The sequence below is a fragment of the Mobula hypostoma genome, chromosome 14 (assembly GCF_963921235.1).
Source record: "Mobula hypostoma chromosome 14, sMobHyp1.1, whole genome shotgun sequence".
Taxonomy (NCBI): domain Eukaryota; kingdom Metazoa; phylum Chordata; class Chondrichthyes; order Myliobatiformes; family Myliobatidae; genus Mobula; species Mobula hypostoma.
Genome location: NC_086110.1, coordinates 57343208 through 57361714, shown reverse-complemented (window position 1 = coordinate 57361714; position 18507 = coordinate 57343208).

Here is an 18507-nt window from a genome sequence, read left to right as displayed (position 1 = left end):
CTATTGAGATGTACCCATAACCACTGAACTCTCTTTAAGAACTCTTTATCTCGTTATTTCATGCTCTAGCTAGTTATTTATATTTATTTATAGTTGCATTTGCATAGTTTGTTGTCTTCTATGCTCTACATGCTCTTTCATTGATCCTGTTTACAGTTACTCTTCTACAGATTTGCTGAATATGCCCGCAGGGAAAAAAAAATTCTGAGCATTACTTGTGGTGACATGTATGTACTCTGATAATAAATTTTACTTTGAAAGTTGAACTTTTGAATTTTTGGAGACCAGTACCTGCAACTGGGAGATAATTACAAGAGGAAATAATTGTTTATTTATGTCTTGTAATTTCTGAGAAGAGGGAACTTGATTGGGATATAAAAGACCCTAAATAGTCTTTCCAGGGGAGATGTGAAGAAGATGGTTCTACTTCAAAAGAGGTCTAGAGAAAGTATATGGGATGAAAGGGTTAATGTATGAGGAGCGTTTGATGTCTCTGGACATCTACTCACTGGGGTTTAGAAGAATGAAGTGAGTTTGCATTGAAACCAACCGAATATTGCAAGGCCTAGACAGAGAGGATGTGGAGAAGATTTTTCCAATAGTGGGAGAGTATAGGACCAGAGGGCACAGCCTCGGAATAGAAGCATGTCACTTTAGTATAGAGTTGAGGGGAAACATCTTTAGCCAGAGGATGGACTTCATTGACATAGATGGCTGTTGAGGCCCAGGCGTTGGATCTATTTAAAGTAGAGTTTGGTAGTTTCTTGATTATTAATTGCATCAAAGGTTATGGGGAGAAGGCAGGAAAATGTGGTTTAGAGGGATAATAAATCAGCACTGATGGTATTGCAGAGCAGAATTGATGGACTGAATAGCTTAATTCTGTTCCTATGTCTTGTCTTATGATCTTATGGCCTCATATAGAATCTGGAGGTGTGTATCATTTTCAAAAAAGATGGTTGTCCCATTTAAAACAGAGATGAACCAAAAATATTTTCTCTCAGATTACTCTTTCTCAAAGACTGATGGAAGCAGAGTCTGAAATTGGTATTTTTTTTTTACTTATTGCATTACAGTGCAGAATAGGCTCTTCTGTCCTTTTGAGCCGCGCCACCCAGCAATCCCAGAACTTAAATCTAGCCTAATCACAGGACAATTTACAATGACCAACTAACCTACCATCCTTTGGACTGTGTGAGAAAGCCAGAGCACCTGGAGGAAACCCATGTGGTCATGGGGAGAACACAGAAGCTCCTTATAGATAACGGCAGGACTTGAACCCGGGTTGATGGTACTGTGAAGCATTGCGCTAACTAATATGCTACCATGCTGTCCTAATTGAACAATTCTCTTTAGACAAGGAGATGAAAGGTAGAAATGTGAAGACAAGGTTACAATCAGATCAGTATTAATCTTATGTCACGAATAGAGTCAAGAGGCCAGGTAGCCCCTTCCTGCTCCTAATTCAAAATTTGTATTATTTGTAACATTTTTGAAGATTCCTGACATTGTGAATTGGCTAACAGCTAGCCCACTGGATCTTTGTGGACATCATCTAACAAAGTTGCCGACAAAGTGCTAACTACAAATCTGGGAAGTACTCTAATTATTTGTTCAGTTAGAAAAAGTTAGATTTTCTCTATATGCTTTAAGACTGTAAGATTAATACTTGTACTTTAAACTACATATATCTGTTTCAATAACATGTCATATAGAATAAATCAATTTTACAGAATACTGCACACCGTCTGGTGTAGCTGCACTTTAGCCATGAGACGTATGAATTTTTAAATTGTATTTGCTTGTTTTAGCAACATAGCACCATGATAAATTTGACCTCTTCATTATCACATTATCAGTGACTATAAATAAATATTCCAAATAAAATGTGCCAAGACACCAGATATGCATCAGGAGTAGTAAACACTCTATGCAGAAATGACCCCACATGCTTAGGGAATTTGGTTCCATGGAATAAAATTTTGGAGGTGAAGTATAGTATACTGGTTCTACTCTACAAATGGGCTTGAATTCCTAGACATCCGGTAGTTCAGATTGCTTTTCTAAATTCCACCTTCATCTCTAGACATATAGAGTTCTTTCCATTAAATATCAAGAGTACTTCATAGATCCCAGAACACACTCTACACAGTCAGGAAAGCTCACCAACGACTCTACTTTCTGAGATGGCTGAAGAGAGCTGGACTTTGTACATCCATACTCAAGTCATCGTGTCAATCCGCAGTGCAAGGCCATCATAACCAGCTGCATCACTGCTTGCTATAGAATCTGCACAGTGGCAGACAGGAAGACTCTACAATGCGTGGTCAGAACTGCCCAACACATCAGTGACACCAAACTATCCTCTATCAAGGACACATGTACAGAGAAAGTGCCGATAAAGGACCAGCAACATCATCAAGGATCTCACCCATCCTGCTCATGGACTGTTGTCCCACTTCCATCAGGGAAGAGACTATGTAGCATCCATGCCAGGACCACCATCTCAGAAACTGATCAGTCTTCACAGTGAAAGACATCTGAGGTATACCGGACATTTAAGAGTGTCAGGGAGATGAAGTAGGTGCAGTGAAAATTAAATTACAACTGAGAAGGTGCCCACAATGTTGTGCTGAACTTTTAACCTACTCCAAGATCAATCTAACCCTTCCCTCCCACATATCCTTCCATTTTACTTTCACCTATGTGCCTAGCTAAGGGTCTCTTAGATGTTAATAATAAGGTTGGCTGGTGGCGCAGTGAGATCAGCGCCAGGCTCAAGAACGGAGGTTCCCGAGTTCGATCCCGTGACAGACCGCCCCCGTGCGCGCTCTCCATCTGCGCCGGGTTGATGTTGAGCTCGCAACTTGGCCTTGTAAAATAATACTGTGAAATGTCTGTGTGAGGAGTGACACCCCACACAGCCTTTCGAACTGCGCCTTGTAAGACATGAAAGTGCCCAATGCTGGTCTCTCAGGTCTGAGTCGACGTCATCATCAAATGTTAATAATGTACTTACCTCTTCCACCACTCCTGGCAGCGTATTCTTTGCACCTAGCACTCTCTGTGTAAAACACATACCTCTGACAACCTGGGAAAAAGTTTCTGCCTATCCACTATATCTATTCCAATTATCACCTTATTCACCTCTATCATGTCACTTTTCACCCTCCTATGTTCCAAAGAGAAAAGCACTATCTCACTCTACTTTTCCTCATGAGACATGCTCTCTAATCCAGGCAGCATCCTGTTAAATTTCCTCTGCACCTCTCTAAAGCTACCACATCCTTTCTAGAATGTGGTGACCAGGACGGAACATAATACTCCAAGTATGGTAACAACAGGAATTCTGCAGATGCTGGAAATTCAAGCAACATACATCAAAGTTGCTGGTGAACGCAGCAGGCCAAGCAGCATCTATAGGAAGAGGCGCAGTCGACGTTTCAGGCCGAGACCCTTCGTCAGGACTAACTGAAGGAAGAGTGAGTAAGGGATTTGAAAGCTGGAGGGGGAGGGGGAGATGCAAAATGATAGGAGAAGACAGGAGGGGGAGGGATACAGCCGAGAGCTGGACAGGTGATAGGCAAAAGGGGATACGAGAGGATCATGGGACAGGAGGCCTAGGGAGAAAGACAGGGGGGGGTGACCCAGAGGATGGGCAAGAGGTATATTTAGAGGGACAGAGGGAGAAAAAGGAGAGTGAGAGAAAGAATGTGTGCAAAAAAATGAGTAACAGCTGGGGTACGAGGGGGAGGTGGGGCCTAGCGGAAGTTAGAGAAGTCAATGTTCATGCCATCAGGTTGGAGGCTACCCAGACGGAATATAAGGTGTTGTTCCTCCAACCTGAGTGTGGCTTCATCTTTACAGTAGAGGAGGCCGTGGATAGACATGTCAGAATGGGAATGGGATGTGGAATTAAAATGTGTGGCCACTGGGAGATCCTGCTTTCTCTGGCGGACAGAGCGTAGATGTTCAGCAAAGCGGTCTCCCAGTCTGCGTCGGGTCTCACCAATATATAAAAGCCTCACTTCACCTGTGAGTCGACTGGGGTGATATACTGCGTCCGGTGCTCCCGATGTGGCCTTTTATATATTGGTGAGACCCGACGCAGACTGGGAGACCGCTTTGCTGAACATCTACGCTCTGTCCGCCAGAGAAAGCAGGATCTCCCAGTGGCCACACATTTTAATTCCACATCCCATTCCCATTCTGACATGTCTATCCACGGCCTCCTCTACTGTAAAGATGAAGCCACACTCAGGTTGGAGGAACAACACCTTATATTCCGTCTGGGTAGCCTCCAACCTGATGGCATGAACATTGACTTCTCTAACTTCCGCTAGGCCCCACCTCCCCCTCGTACCCCAGCTGTTACTCATTTTTTTGCACACATTCTTTCTCTCACTCTCCTTTTTCTCCCTCTGTCCCTCTAAATATACCTCTTGCCCATCCTCTGAGTCACCCCCCCCCGTCTTTCTCCCTAGGCCTCCTGTCCCATGATCCTCTCGTATCCCCTTTTGCCTATCACCTGTCCAGCTCTCGGCTCTATCCCTCCCCCTCCTGTCTTCTCCTATCATTTTGCATCTCCCCCTCCCCCTCCAGCTTTCAAATCCCTTACTCACTCTTCCTTCAGTTAGTCCTGACGAAGGGTCTCGGCCTGAAACGTCGACTGCGCCTCTTCCTATAGATGCTGCTTGGCCTGCTGCGTTCACCAGCAACTTTGATGTATGTTACTCCAAGTATGGTGTAACCAGAGTTTTATAGAGCTACAATATTACCTCACAGCCGGCTGGTCGCATAGTGGCATCAGCGCCGGACTTCGAAGCGAAGGCTCCTGAGTTGGAATCCAGCTGGCTCCCTTGCACGCTTTCCATCCGTGCTGGGTTGAGCGTCGAGCTAGCAACTCGGCCTCATAAAAATAAGAAAGCCTGCCAAAAATAAACACCGTCGTGACGGCCTCCCAATGACTCCACTCGAAGTTAAGGGCTTTCTTCTAATATTACCTCACAGCTCGTGAGCTCAATCCTCTGACTACTGGAGGTTTCTTAACCACCTTGTGCGGCAGCTTAGGGAGATCTATGGGCATGGATTTCAAGATCCTTCTGTTCCACCACACTGCTGAAAATCCTGTCGTTAACCCTGTCAAATGGGTAGAAAAGCCACAGAGATTTTGGAAAGGAACTCCAAGGCTATTGAAAGTATGGCAACTTGGGATATTGAAAATTACGAAGTTTGGATTTAGAAAAGCTCAAAGATTAGAGAAGGCTGAAGTCAAAGAGCAATTTGTAAACAAAGTTGTGAATTTTTTAATTTGGGCTTTTCTGTATTAGCAGCCAAATTTTGTCAGTAAGGAAATTTTTTTAACCTACTGATTTTGGATGATGACTTTATTCAGATGGTCACTATTTATTGCCCAGTGATCATTGTTCTTGAGAAGGTCAAGAACAATTGTTTAGTCCTTTCAACATTTAGTAGGATTCAATAAGATCCCCGACCTGCCCAACAACCCTCCAACCTTCTTCTAAATTCCAGTAAGTACAGCCCCAAAGCTGCCAAACGCTCCTCATATGTTCACCCCTTTATTCCCGGAATCATCTTCGTGAACCTCTCTCCAATGATTACGCATCCTTTCTGAGATATGCTACCCAAAATGAATGTTAATTCCCACCAGCTCTGGGCTGCATTCATGCAAATGCAGGCTTCTGTGGTCAAATGGAAGGCCGTTGTTCAGAGCTGCATTTTAAATTCATTCTACTATAGTCGCGCACAAACGCGCTACTAAAGAAACACATGGAGGCAGAGAGAGCTGAACTCAGAATGCCTTTACTGATTCAAAATCGCGCGCTTAAATCTCCCCTCCCATGAGCCCCTGTGACCCATAGGGTGGACATGACGTCAGACTGTCCCCGGAAGGTCCGCCCCGAGCGGGTAGTTCCAACTGCGCTACCGCGTGTCTGCCCACAGCTCCCGATGGCGGTTCGAGTCCCGCGTGTGCAGGCCGCCACACCGCCACCCACCCCCCCATCGGGGGAGTACAGCCCCCAGTCTGGATGACTGGCCTCGCCAGCGCAGTGGGGGTACCCTCACTGGTTGCTCAATGTCCAAGTGCGGCGGTTTGAGGCGGTCCACTGTAAAAGCCTCTTCCCGGCCACCCAACTCCACGACACATGTGGTTCCATTGTGCTGGATCATCTTGAAGGGTCCCTTGTACGGCCACTGTACAGGTGACCTGTGCATGCCCCTGCAAATAAAAACATACTCACAGTCTCGGAGGTCTTTAGGGGTGAAGAATGGCGTGGGACCATGCCTGGAGGTCGGGACTGGTGCCAGGGTCCCTACCTTGTCCTGCAGCCCTGTTAGCACCGCTGCTGGAGTTTCTTCCGAACCTTGGGCCTCTGGTACGAACTCGCCTGGGACCGTTGGGGGGGCGCCATAGACCAATTCCGCCGAAGAGGTGTCCAGGTCCTCCTTGGGGGCTGTGCGGATGCCCAGTAGGACCCAGGGAAGCTCATCTGTCCAGTTCGGGCCCCTGAGGCGCGCCATCAGGGCCGACTTGAGATCCTGGTGGAATCGCTCTACCAAACCATTGGACTGGGGATGTTACGCTGTGGTGTGATGAAGTTGGGTGCCCAGGAGCTGCGCCAGTGCTGTCCACAAACCTGACGTGAACTGCGCCCCTCTGTCCGAGGTGATGTCCGTTGGGAGGCCGAACATGGCGATCCGGTTTGCAATGAACGTCCTGGCGCAGGACTCAGTGGACGTGTCTGCGAGCGGTACGGCTTCCGACCATCTGGTCAACCTCTGTCTACCATGGTAAAAATATACCTGGTACCCGAGGAGACTGGCAGGGGGCCGACGGTGTCCACGTGGATGTGTTGGAACCTCCTGTGGGTCGGCTGGAACTGCTGGAGGGGAGCCTTCATGTGCCGCTGGACCTTGGCGATCTGGCAGTGTACGCAGGTCCTGGCCCAGTGTCCGACCTGTTTGCATAAACCGTGCCAGACGAATCTGCCCACTACCAGCTTGATGGACAGGTGGGCCAAGTCATGCAGCATGTCGAACACCTGGCGCCTCCATACTGCTGGTACCACGGGTCAGGGTTTGCCGATAGACTCGTCGCACAGAAGTCGATCCGCTGCCGGGCCGATGGAGACATCCTCCAACTGGAGCCCCGAAACGGCAGTGCGGTAAACCGGGATCTCGGTGTCTGATCGTTGTGCTTCTGCCAGTGCTGCGTAGTCTATTCCTGAGGATGATATGCCTACTGAGTGGAGGCAGGGACGAGACAGTGTGTCGGCGACAGCGTTGTTCTTCCCTGCGATGTGGCGGACGTCCGTGGTGAATTCTGAAATAAAGGACAGCTGCCTCTGCTGCCGAGCCGACCATGGGTCCGATACCTTGGGCAGTGCGAAGGTGAGGGGCTTGTGGTCTGTATACACAGTGAACTCCCTTCCCTCGAGGAAGTACCGGAAATGCCGGACAGCCAGGCAGAGCACTAGCAACTCTCTGTCAAAAGTGCTGTACTTCACCTCTGGTGGTCGTAGGTGCCGGCTGTAGAAAGCAAGTGGTCGCCACTGGTCCTCAACGAGCTGCACCAGGACTCCGCTGACTGCCGTGTCGGAAGCGTCGACTGTGAGTGCTGTGGGTACATCGACTCTCGGGTGCACTAGGAGGGCGGCCTTTTCCAGCGCCTCCCTGGCCTGCTCGAACGCCTCTGTGGACTCCGCGTCCCACTGCCACCTCTTTGGCCTTGCTGGCCATCAGGCTGAACCAGGGTCTCATGATGTGTGCCGCTGCCAGCATGAACCGATGATAAAAGTTGACCATCCCTACAAACTCCTGCAGGCCCTTGACCATGCTGGGCTTGGGGAACTGGCGGATGGCCTGGACCTTATCCGGTAGGGGAACTGTGCCATGTCGGTTGACTCTGTGGCCCAAGAAGTTGATCTCTGCCAGCCTGAACTGGCACTTCATCAGATTGATTGCCAGTCTGTGGTCGCTCAGGCATTGGCAGAGCTGACACAAATGTGCCACGGGCTCTTGGTGCGAACTGCTGGCCACCAGGATATTGTCCAAGTAAATGAAAACGAAATCCAGGCCGCGTCCCACCGAGTCCATGAGCCTTTGGAAAGTTTGGGCTGCATTCTTGAGACCAAAAGGCATCCTCAGGAATTCGAACGAGCCGAACGGGGTGATGAGGGCTGTCTTGGGCATGACGTTGGAGTGCACTGGGATCTGATGGTATCCCCTGACCAGGTCGATTTTCGAGAAGATGATCGCTCCCGGCAGGTTCGCCGTGAAGTCCTGGATGTGGGGTACTGGGTATCTGTGGGTGGTCGTGGCGTCGTTGAGCCTTCTGTAGTCTCCGCAGGGCCTCCATCCTCCTGCGGACTTGGGTACCATGTGTAGTGGGGATGCCCACGGGCTGTATGAACAGCGTACGATTCCCATCTCTTCTATCTTACGGAACTCCTCCTTGGCGAGGTGGAGCTTGTCGGGTGGGAGCCTGCGAGCTCCGGCATGCAGCGACGGTCCTTGCGTGGTTCTGCACACCGTGCTTGGGGTCGGCCGTGGACAACTGCGGGGTGACAACGGAGGGGAATTCCGCCAACACCCTGGCAAATTTGTTACCCGAGAGAGTCACAGAATCCAAGTGGAGGGCTGGTAGCTTGGCTTCTCCAAGCTGGAAAGTCTGGAATGTCTCAGCATGGACCAAACACCGGCCTTTAAGGTCGACCAGGAGGCAGTTGGCTCATAGGAAATCTGCCCCTAGTAGTGGCTGTGACGCCACTGCCAACGTGAAAGACCAAGTGAAACGGCTGGACCCGAAATGCAGTGAGATAGTTCACGGGCCATACGTCTGAATACTGGTGCCATTTGCAGCGGTGAGTTCGGGGCCTGGGACCGCGTTACGAGTGTCCATGTTCGAGGGGGGACATATGCTGACTTTGGCCCCGATGTCTACCAGGAAGCACTGCCCAGAGTGTCAGTCCCAGAGGTACAGGAGGCTGTCTTGGTGGCCAGCCGTCGTAACAATTAGCGACGGCTGTCCCCGGCATTTCCCGGAAAAGCACATGGTGGACGGCAGCAGCACGTGCCTGAGCCCCATCTTTGGTGATAGAAACACCATTGTTCTGAACTTTCGTCTTTTTCCCCCGTGGGTCTCGACGGCTTTGGAGCGCACAATCATGGCTAGGCCAATGGAGGCTGCTCCAGGTTGCTTGCTCTGCCAAAGGATGTCTGCTTTAGCTGCGACCCTGTGTCGGTCGCCGAAATCCTCACTCGCGAGGAGGAGGCGAATGTCCTCTGGCATTTGCTCGAGGAACAACTGTTCAAACAAAAGGCACGGCTTATGGCTGTCCATGAGCGCCAACATATCATTCATGAGCTCGGATGATGTGCGGTCGCCCAGGCCGTCCATGTGTAGGAGCCGCGTGCCCGTTCGCAGCGGGAAAGCCCGAAGGTATGGATCAGGAACGCCTTAAGCTTAGTGTACCTGTCCTCCGTTGGTGGCTGGCGTAGGAAGTCGATGATCCGGCCTGCCATCTCCTGGTCGAGCTTGCTGACCACGTAGTAGAACCGCGTGGCGTCGACTGTAATGTCTCTGATATTGAACTGGGCCTCAGCCTGCTCGAAACAAACACGGGGCTGAGTGGCCCAGAAAGTCAGGAGCTTTGGAGAGACCGCGCTGTGCGAGTTGCTCGAACTCATGGCTGGTTGCTGAGTCGTCGGCTCCAGATGCCGTCTGGAATGTCGGGGTCACCAATGTAGTCGCGTGCAAAAATGCTACTAAAGAAACACACGGACGCAGAGAGTGCTAAACTCAGAATGCCTTTACTGATTCAAAATTGTGTGCTTAATTCTCCCCTCCCATGGGGCCCTGTGACCCATGGGGCTGATGTGATGTCAGACTCTCCCCGGAAGGTCCGCCCCGAGCGGGTAGTTCCAAACGCGCTACCGCGAGTCTGCCCGCGGCTCCTGATGGCGGTTTCGAGTCCCGCGTGTGCGGACCACCGCACTACAATCCATGTTCAGGTCTGAAGACTGGCCAATGTTAAAATTAGTATTTACTAGACAACGGGGTGACCCGTTGGGACACCCTTTAAGAGAAGGGTAGTGCAGTCTGATGTGACCAGAATGAACATTAAATTTTGCTGAATGTTATTGGTATCACTTTGCTTTGGAAACTGAAGTAGTAAACCTCAGTTTATTAAAGAAGAACCACGCATAGCAAAGCAAATATAGCTCCTCCTCGTTTAACGAAGAACACTTTTGATGGCATCATTTCTGGCTTATCTGCCATCCAGAACATCTCAAATGTCCTCTTTCTGTAAGGATCATGGTTTCCCTTCTGCCGTTATCAATGATGCCCTCACCCACATCTCCTCCATTTCCCGCACTTCGGCTTTCACCACATCCTCCCGCAACCACAACAGGGACAGAGTTCCCCTTGTCCTCACCTACCACCCCACCAGCCTCCAGATCCAGCACATTATCCTCCACAACTTCCGCCACCTTCAACATGACCCCACCACTAAACCACTTGTGAGTCTGCTGGGGTCATCTATTGCATCCAGTGCGGCCTCCTCTACATCGGTGAAACCCGACGCAGATTGGGGGACCGCTTCGTTGAGCACCTCTGCTCCGTCCACCACAACAGTCAGGATCTCCCGGTTGCCACCGACTTCAACTCCGCTTCACATTCCCATTCAGATATGTCCATACGTGGCCTTCTCTACTGCCAGGATGAGGCTAAATTCAGACTGGAGGAGCAACACATCATATACCGTCTGGGTAGTCTCCAGCCCCTGGGCATGAACATTGAATTCTCCAACTTCCGGTAATTCCCTCCCCCTCCCTTACCCCATCCCTGTTTCACTCTGCCCCCTCCCCCAGCTGCCTGTCATCTCCCTCATGGTTCCACCTCCTTCTACTACCCATTGTGCTTTCCCCTATTCCTTCTTCACATTTCCTGCCTATCACCTCTCTGCTTCCCCTCCCCCACCCCTTTATCTTTCCCCTTACTGGTTTTTCACCTGGAACCTACCAGCCTTCTCCTTCCCACCCTCCCCCCACCTCCTTCATAGGACCTCTGCCTCCTCCCTCTTCAGTCCTGACGAAAGGTTCCGACCCGAAACATTGACTGATCATTTCCACAGATGCTGCCTGACCTGCTGAGTTCCTCCACCGTGTTGTGAGTGTTGCTCTGCCACCCTTGTGCCTCTCATTGTCATTCTGGAGACATGCAGCCCTTTCATCCCTCGTCTCGTCATCTCTTCTGCTGTTTGTTGTTTGTCTCTGATCCTGGAGACGTGCATGCCTCTCCTCCTCTGTCTCTTCTTCTCTCATCTTTTTTTGTCCTGACTCTTTGATCCTGGAGTCGTGCAGCCCTGGTCTCATCTGATTCTTGTTCTCTCCCTCTCCTTGCCGCTTCCTGACAACATTTGGCCACATCTCTTGACCATAATGTCCCCCTTCCCTTTCCATAATTAGGCTGAACTTTTTTTTTTACCCTAGTGCTGGATGGAAGATACAAAGCAGTAACAACAAAGGTTGCTGATTATTCTTGATGTGGTTGGCGCTCTCCTAAATAGACGTGATATAGTCACCGCTGTATTTTGACTGCAGCAAAGGGTTTTATGGGTGTCTCGAAGTATGTCATTACAATAAGATTTAATTATCTCTTATTGATGGGTGGCAGTTAGATCTATCCCAATCCTGCACATGCTGATGGTGGGGATTAGCGGAATATGACCCTGCGAAATAGAGCTGCCCTGCCCTTTTGCTCCGGTAGGTGTCGCTGCTGAGACCGGCTGTGTGCATGCGTTGGGTTGTCGCGTCCCGATTTCCATGATGGCGGATCGGGTCTCGGGTTAAAAGGGAGCCTGTTTATTTTGGCAAATCAGCAATTTTATACAAATATATAACCCTGAACTTTGCCTGCATTCTGTAAGTTAACGCATTTTAATTCGACTTAACCAAAAAAGGTGCCGCTGTAATGCATCGTTTGCACTAAGTGGAGGTCACAAACAGACAGACAGAGCATGAGAGTTTTAGTAGTATATAGACTATATATCAGAATTCCAGATTACACCCTCACTATGACACTTTGAAAATAGTTGGACCAAGGACACTGCCATGAGGAACTTATGCAATGACAACCTGAGACTGAGATGAGTGACCTCCAAAAAAACGCATTGCCATCCTTCATTACCTGAGGGTGCTGGGTGAAATTAAGCCAACTGGTTCCATTTTTATCTTGGAAATTTGCCTATTTTGTGATGTGGTGAGACTTTGTGCTTTCTTATGCAGAAGTGCTCCTTTAATAAGATGTGCAAGGGGTTCATCTGAATGGAATGTGATAGCTCAGGTCTGCAGTAAGCTTGGTCATGGACCTGGCTACAATCATCTGAAGACTTGGAGGGTTTCCACAGCCAGAGAGTAATGGGAATTGAAAATCAGACTCTGTGTCTGTTTACACCAATCTGATTTGAGGCAGTTTGAATCACAGCCAGCTTCAAGTTGGCATACGAGAGACAGGAGCCTTTCTACTCTCACTCACATCAGTATAAATAATTCCACACCCCTTTGCAAAGGCAATTGTAATGAGAAACAGCTGCATATTCTGTACAAACACAGATTTTCAGCTACACCTTAAAGAGGAATATAAAAGCAAAGGAAAAGATTTCTTCTCTTTAAACAAAGATTGTCTTTTAGACCCCTTGCTACTAATTTACTAATTTTAGTTCAATGTCATGACATTTATCTTTGCCAATGACCCTACATGAAGTCAGTTACTAATGAGGCATCTTCAGCATACAGTGTGCTAGAAAGTTTGTGAACCCCGTAGAATTTTCTCTATTTCTGCAAAAATATGACCTAACATGTGATCAGATCTTCATTTAAGTCCTAAAACTAGATAAAGAGAACCCAATTAAATAAATAACACAGAAAACATTATACTCATTCATTTATTTATTGGAAAAATGATCCAATATTACGTGTATTTGTTGGAAAAAGTATGTGAACCTTTGCTTTCTTTCAGTAACTGGAATGACCCCTCTTGTACAGCAATAACTTCAACTGAATGTTTCCAGTAACTGTTGATCAGTTCTGCACATTGGCTTGGAGGAATTTTAGGCCATTCCTCCTTACAAAACTGTTTCAACTCTGGGATGTTGTTGGACTTCCCTGCACAAACTACCACAACACCTCAGGACTTTGACTCAATCATTCCAAAACACATATTTTCTTCTTTTTAAGCCATTCTGTTATGATCTTTCAGATCATTGTCATCTTGCAGCATCTAACTTCCATTAAGTTTCAGGTGATGAACTGCTACCCTGATATTCTCCTGTAAACTGTCTTGATACAATTTTAAGTTCATTGTTCCCTCAATGATTGCAAACAGTCTCGGTCCTGAGGCAGCAAAGCAGCCCTGAAACATGATGCTCCTTCCACCGTGCTTCACATTTAGGATGAGGTTTTGGAGTAGGTTGGCAGTGCCCTTTTACCTCCAAACACAGCAATGTGCATTTCTGCCCAAAAGTTCAACTTTGGTCTCATTTGTCCACAGAACATTGTCCCAGAAGCAATGTAGAACATTCACGTTGTCTTTTGAAAATTTGAGAGGTGGAACATTTTCTTTCAGTAGAAGGCATTACCCAAGAGGTTTACATACTTTTCCCCAACAAATACATGTAATATTGGATTTTTTTTCATTAAATAAATGAACAAGTATAATATTTTTGTGTTCTTTATTTAATTGGGTTTTCTTTATCTAGTTTTAGGACTTATGTGAAGATCTGATCATATTTAGGTCATATTTATGCAGAAATTGTGAAAATTCTGCAGGATTCAAACTTTTTAGCCCCACTGTAAGTGCAGAGACCATGCGGAAAAATGTTTCCTTTTATGAATTTTGCATCTGCACATTTGTATGCTGTTATTTTATACTGTACATTTTATTTTATTAATGTATTTGTGGTAATCTTTTGTTTTATGTGCTGCGTGTGATATATGTGTTGTTGGTGCACCGTAGTCCTCAGGAACATTGTTTCAGTTGATTTTATATACATACAGTCAGATGACAATAAACTTGAACCTTAACTTGAAATTGAACTCGTTATTTACTCAACCAGCTCTTGAGATAGATTGTATGCATTGGGAGTTTACACTTTGATGATCATCTAAAGTTACAAAGGTATCTTGCCTTTCCTGTCTTTCACCATGATACATAAGGTACTCTTTATAAATGACATTTAAGGATTCAATATGCACTCACCTCAGTTGCCTCTTTAGGTACCACCTATACCAATATGTTGTTTGTTCAGAGATGCTCTTCTGCACACCACTGTTTTAAGATACTGCCATTTGAGTTACTGTTGTCTTCCTGTCAGCTTGAACAAGTCTGGCCATTGTCCTCCGACATCTCTCATTAATCTGGTGTTTTCACCCACAGAACTGCTGCTCACTGGATGTTTTATGTTTTTCACAGCATTCTCTGTAAAGCCTAGAGACTGTTGTGTGTGAAAATCCCAGGAGACCAGCAGTTTCTGAGATACTCAAACCCATCCTGCCTGACACTAACAGTCATTCCACGGTTAAAGTCATTTCATTCACATTTCTTCCCCATTCTGATGTCTAGTCTGAACAACAACTGAGATTCGTGACCAAGTTTGCATGCTTTTATGCATTAAGTTGCTGTACATAATTGACTAATTTGTGTTAAAAAGTATAAAAAGATTTTTTTTTGATATGGTTCCATATATTCTGATTGGCTGGTGGGTTATGAATATGATAGCCTGTGTTGATGAAAGTAGTAACCTGAAGTTTATGAAGTAGGAAATGGTCTTTTTTATATTTATCTTCTTGGTGAAAATTTGTGGAAAATATCAATTTTAGGGGCATAATGTCCTTACTCATACTTGCAACACAGTTATCTTCAATGGTAGCTTTACAGACAAACTTTGTGGATGCCTAAGGCATATTTTAGGCCCCATTTTATATACACAAGTTTCCTAATGCCTACTTAATCCCTCATGGAGTCATTGGTGTCGATTCCACTCAGAGATTCATCAGTGACCATTACTGTGTGGTGAATAACTCCTACCAAAACGTAGACGAAAACAGAAATTTTGGGAAACTCAGTAACTTGAACAGCTTCAATGAGGAGAAAAGCAATGCTGATGTCTTGGGATAAGAACATTATTGTTCTATTGTCTATTGTCTATTGTCTAACACTTCAGTAGAATTGGAAAAGTGCACAAAGTAGCATTGCATCAATTTTAATGATGGCTTGGAATATAGGAAAGAAATAGAAAGCCTATGACATGCTGGCATGACAACAATCTTTTCCTAAATGTCAGAAAAACTAAAGAGTTGATGATTGACTTTAGGAAAGGGTGGCAGTCACATGCTCTTGTTTACATCATGGGCACTGAGGTTGGAAGGGTTGAGAGCTTCAAGTTCCTAGGGGTGAACATCACGAATCCTGGTCAAAGAATGCACACTAATGCCTCTACTTCTTCAGAGTGAAATTAGGCATGCCCCTTTGAGCCTCACCAACTTTTTATAAATCCATCATAGAAAGCATCATGTCCAAATGCGTCATGGCTTGATATAGCAACCGCTCTGCTCAAGACTGCAAGAAATCACAGATCGTTGTCGGCACAGCTGAGCACATCATAGAAACCAAACTCACCTCCAGGTGCTCTATCTGTATTTTTTATTGCCTCTGTAAAACAGAAAATATAATCAAAGACCCAACACTCCCTGGACATCCACCCTTCTCTTCCTTCCCTTCAGACAGAAGATGCAAAAGCCTTAAAGTATGTGCCACCACATTCAGAACATTTATATCCCACAATTACAAGACTATTGAATGGTCCTCTAGTACAATAAGACGGACTCATGACCTCCCAGTCTACCTCATTATGACTTTGCACCTTATTGTCTGCCTGCACTGCGCCTTCTCTGTAACTGTAGCACCTTATTCTGCACTCTATTATTGTTTCTTCCCTTGTACTGCCTCAATACACTGATGTGATGAAATGATCTGTATGGAAAACATGCAGAACAAATATTTTTGCTGTACTTCAGTACATGTAACAATAATAAAACAATTTATCAATTTACTAGTTTACTCCAAAAGGAACAAAGTTTCTCTAACAGTCTGACCTCTTGCAGTGGTAGTAAGACCTCGCTAGAGACATTGTCAGCATATAGGCCTTGCCACATTCTGCCAGACAATTGTTAACTATGGGGGCACATTCAATCCTCCCTCTGTATCCCACCTAAAGAAGCACAATTGGGCAAACATTCTGGATTTAAAGACTAGGCAGAAGGTTCAATCCAGCTTGATTTGACCCAATGATAACTCTCAAACAATTATATGTTTCACAATAGCACAGAGGAACTGGTTCAGTCTCTTGTGTATTTGGTTTTGTATGCCAAAACTTGTTTCAAAGCTTAATCTTTCTAAAGTCAATGTTGATTAGATGTCTTTACCCAAAAGAATTGATGACGCTTACTGATCCTAGTCAGGGAAGTTTGGGGATCTTTCTCCCAATTAAATTATAGGAATTTCTCACAAATTCAAAATGTGTAAAAATATCCTATCAGAAAATTGACAATGGCCTGCTGCAGTGCAAAAAACAATCATAGGAATAGGTGGAGACAATTAATGGGAGAAGAACTGACAAAGGAGGTTGAGGGATTGAGTCAACTGAAAAAAGGGGATGAATCAAGAGGTTGATCCATGACTGAAATTTTGAAAGGCATGTTTTGCTGAACTAATGTCATTAAAAATCAATTCTGAAAATATTCTTCTTTGCAGAGGAACTTAATTTTGAAAAGAGAGAAACTCCACCTAGTTGTACATTCCTGTGCTTGCTTAGAGTCCTGGTGGTATAAACACACTAATACATCACAGCTGAAAAACCAGTCTCTCTGTGAATCTTCAGATATTAAAAGCACATAGTGCACTTTAAACAAAGTGTGAGGATGGCCTGGAGTCACAGAAAGAATTCGGAAAGGCCAAAACAGGTGGCAGAATAATCAGAGAGTAGGGTGATACGAAAATACCATGAAGGGTATGAGGACTTAAAAGATCTGGGAATTACTTTAGTGTTACCAGTAGTGCAACAGTCCTGTATGCTCTTAGTTCCACAGGACCTAACCTTCTATTGAAACTCAGTCCTTTTGGATGCAAAGTTCTGATCCAAATGTTTGTATTCCCCAGAGCAATCCCTTACTTGTCAAACACACAAGAGATTCTACAGTTGCTGGAAATCCAGAGCAACACACACAAAATACTGGAGGAACTCAGCAGGTCAGGTAGTATCTATGCAACCAAAGAAATAAACGGACAGTGTTTCAGCCCGAGACTCTAACTGGAAAGGAAGGGGGAAGTAGTTAGAGGGAGAGGAATGAGTGCAAGCTGGCAGGCGATAGGTGAAAACAGGTGAGGGGAAAGGTGGGTTGTTTGCGAGGGGGATGAAATGAGAAGCTGGGAGGCGATGGGTGGAAGAAATAAAGGGCTGAAAAGGGAATCTAATAGGAGAGGAGAGTGGAGCATGGGAAAAGGTATTTGATATTTCACACCAAATGGTCGAATCTTGAGATTCTCCTTTATAATCATCTGAACACTGACTCCCTCTCAAAGTCATTTGTCACTTGCTTCTGGATCATGCTTCAATGATCCTTGGTTCCTCCGAAGCCCGTGATATCCTCAGTGCTTCAGGGCAACAGCAGTATCTCCTTTGTTCCCAAATAAACTGTACATGTTCTCCTCAACCCTTGGGTTACCTGAGACCTTCTGCATTTCTTACCCTCTCCTATCTGTCAATGATCCTGACTCCCACCCTGATGATGGCTAGGCTCATGATACCCTTTAACCTACCGAATTTCACAACACACTCCGGAAAACATCCATTCCTTGAATATTGCCAAATCAACAATAATTGCTTAAGCACTCATGGTGGTCCCTAATGTTACATGGGTGAAATATAAAGATGGCATCTGATTATATCACCTTGATTACGTATCGGTTAGATAAGAGTAGGTTACTTAGCCCCTTACACCTAATCCAATATTCAACAAAATCATAGTTGATCTAACTTTAATCTCAACTCTATATTCATGCCTGCTTGTGCTATCCTTTTCACTCCGTTGTTTATCAAGTATAATGTGGTAAATTGGATCAGCAAATTTGCTGATGATACAAAGATTGGAAGTGTAGTAGAAAGTGAGGAAGGTTTTCAGAGCCTGCAGAGGGATTTGGACCAGCTGGAAAAATGAGCTGAAAAATGGCAGATGGAGTTTAATACAGACAAGTGTGAGGTATTGCATGTTGGAAGGACAAACCAAGGTAGAACATACAGGGTTAATGGTAAGGCACTGAGGAGTGCAGTGGAACAGAGGGATCTGGGAATACAGAATCAAAATTCCCTAAAAGTGGCGTCACAGGTAGATAGGGTCGTAAAGAGAGCTTTTGGTACATTGGCC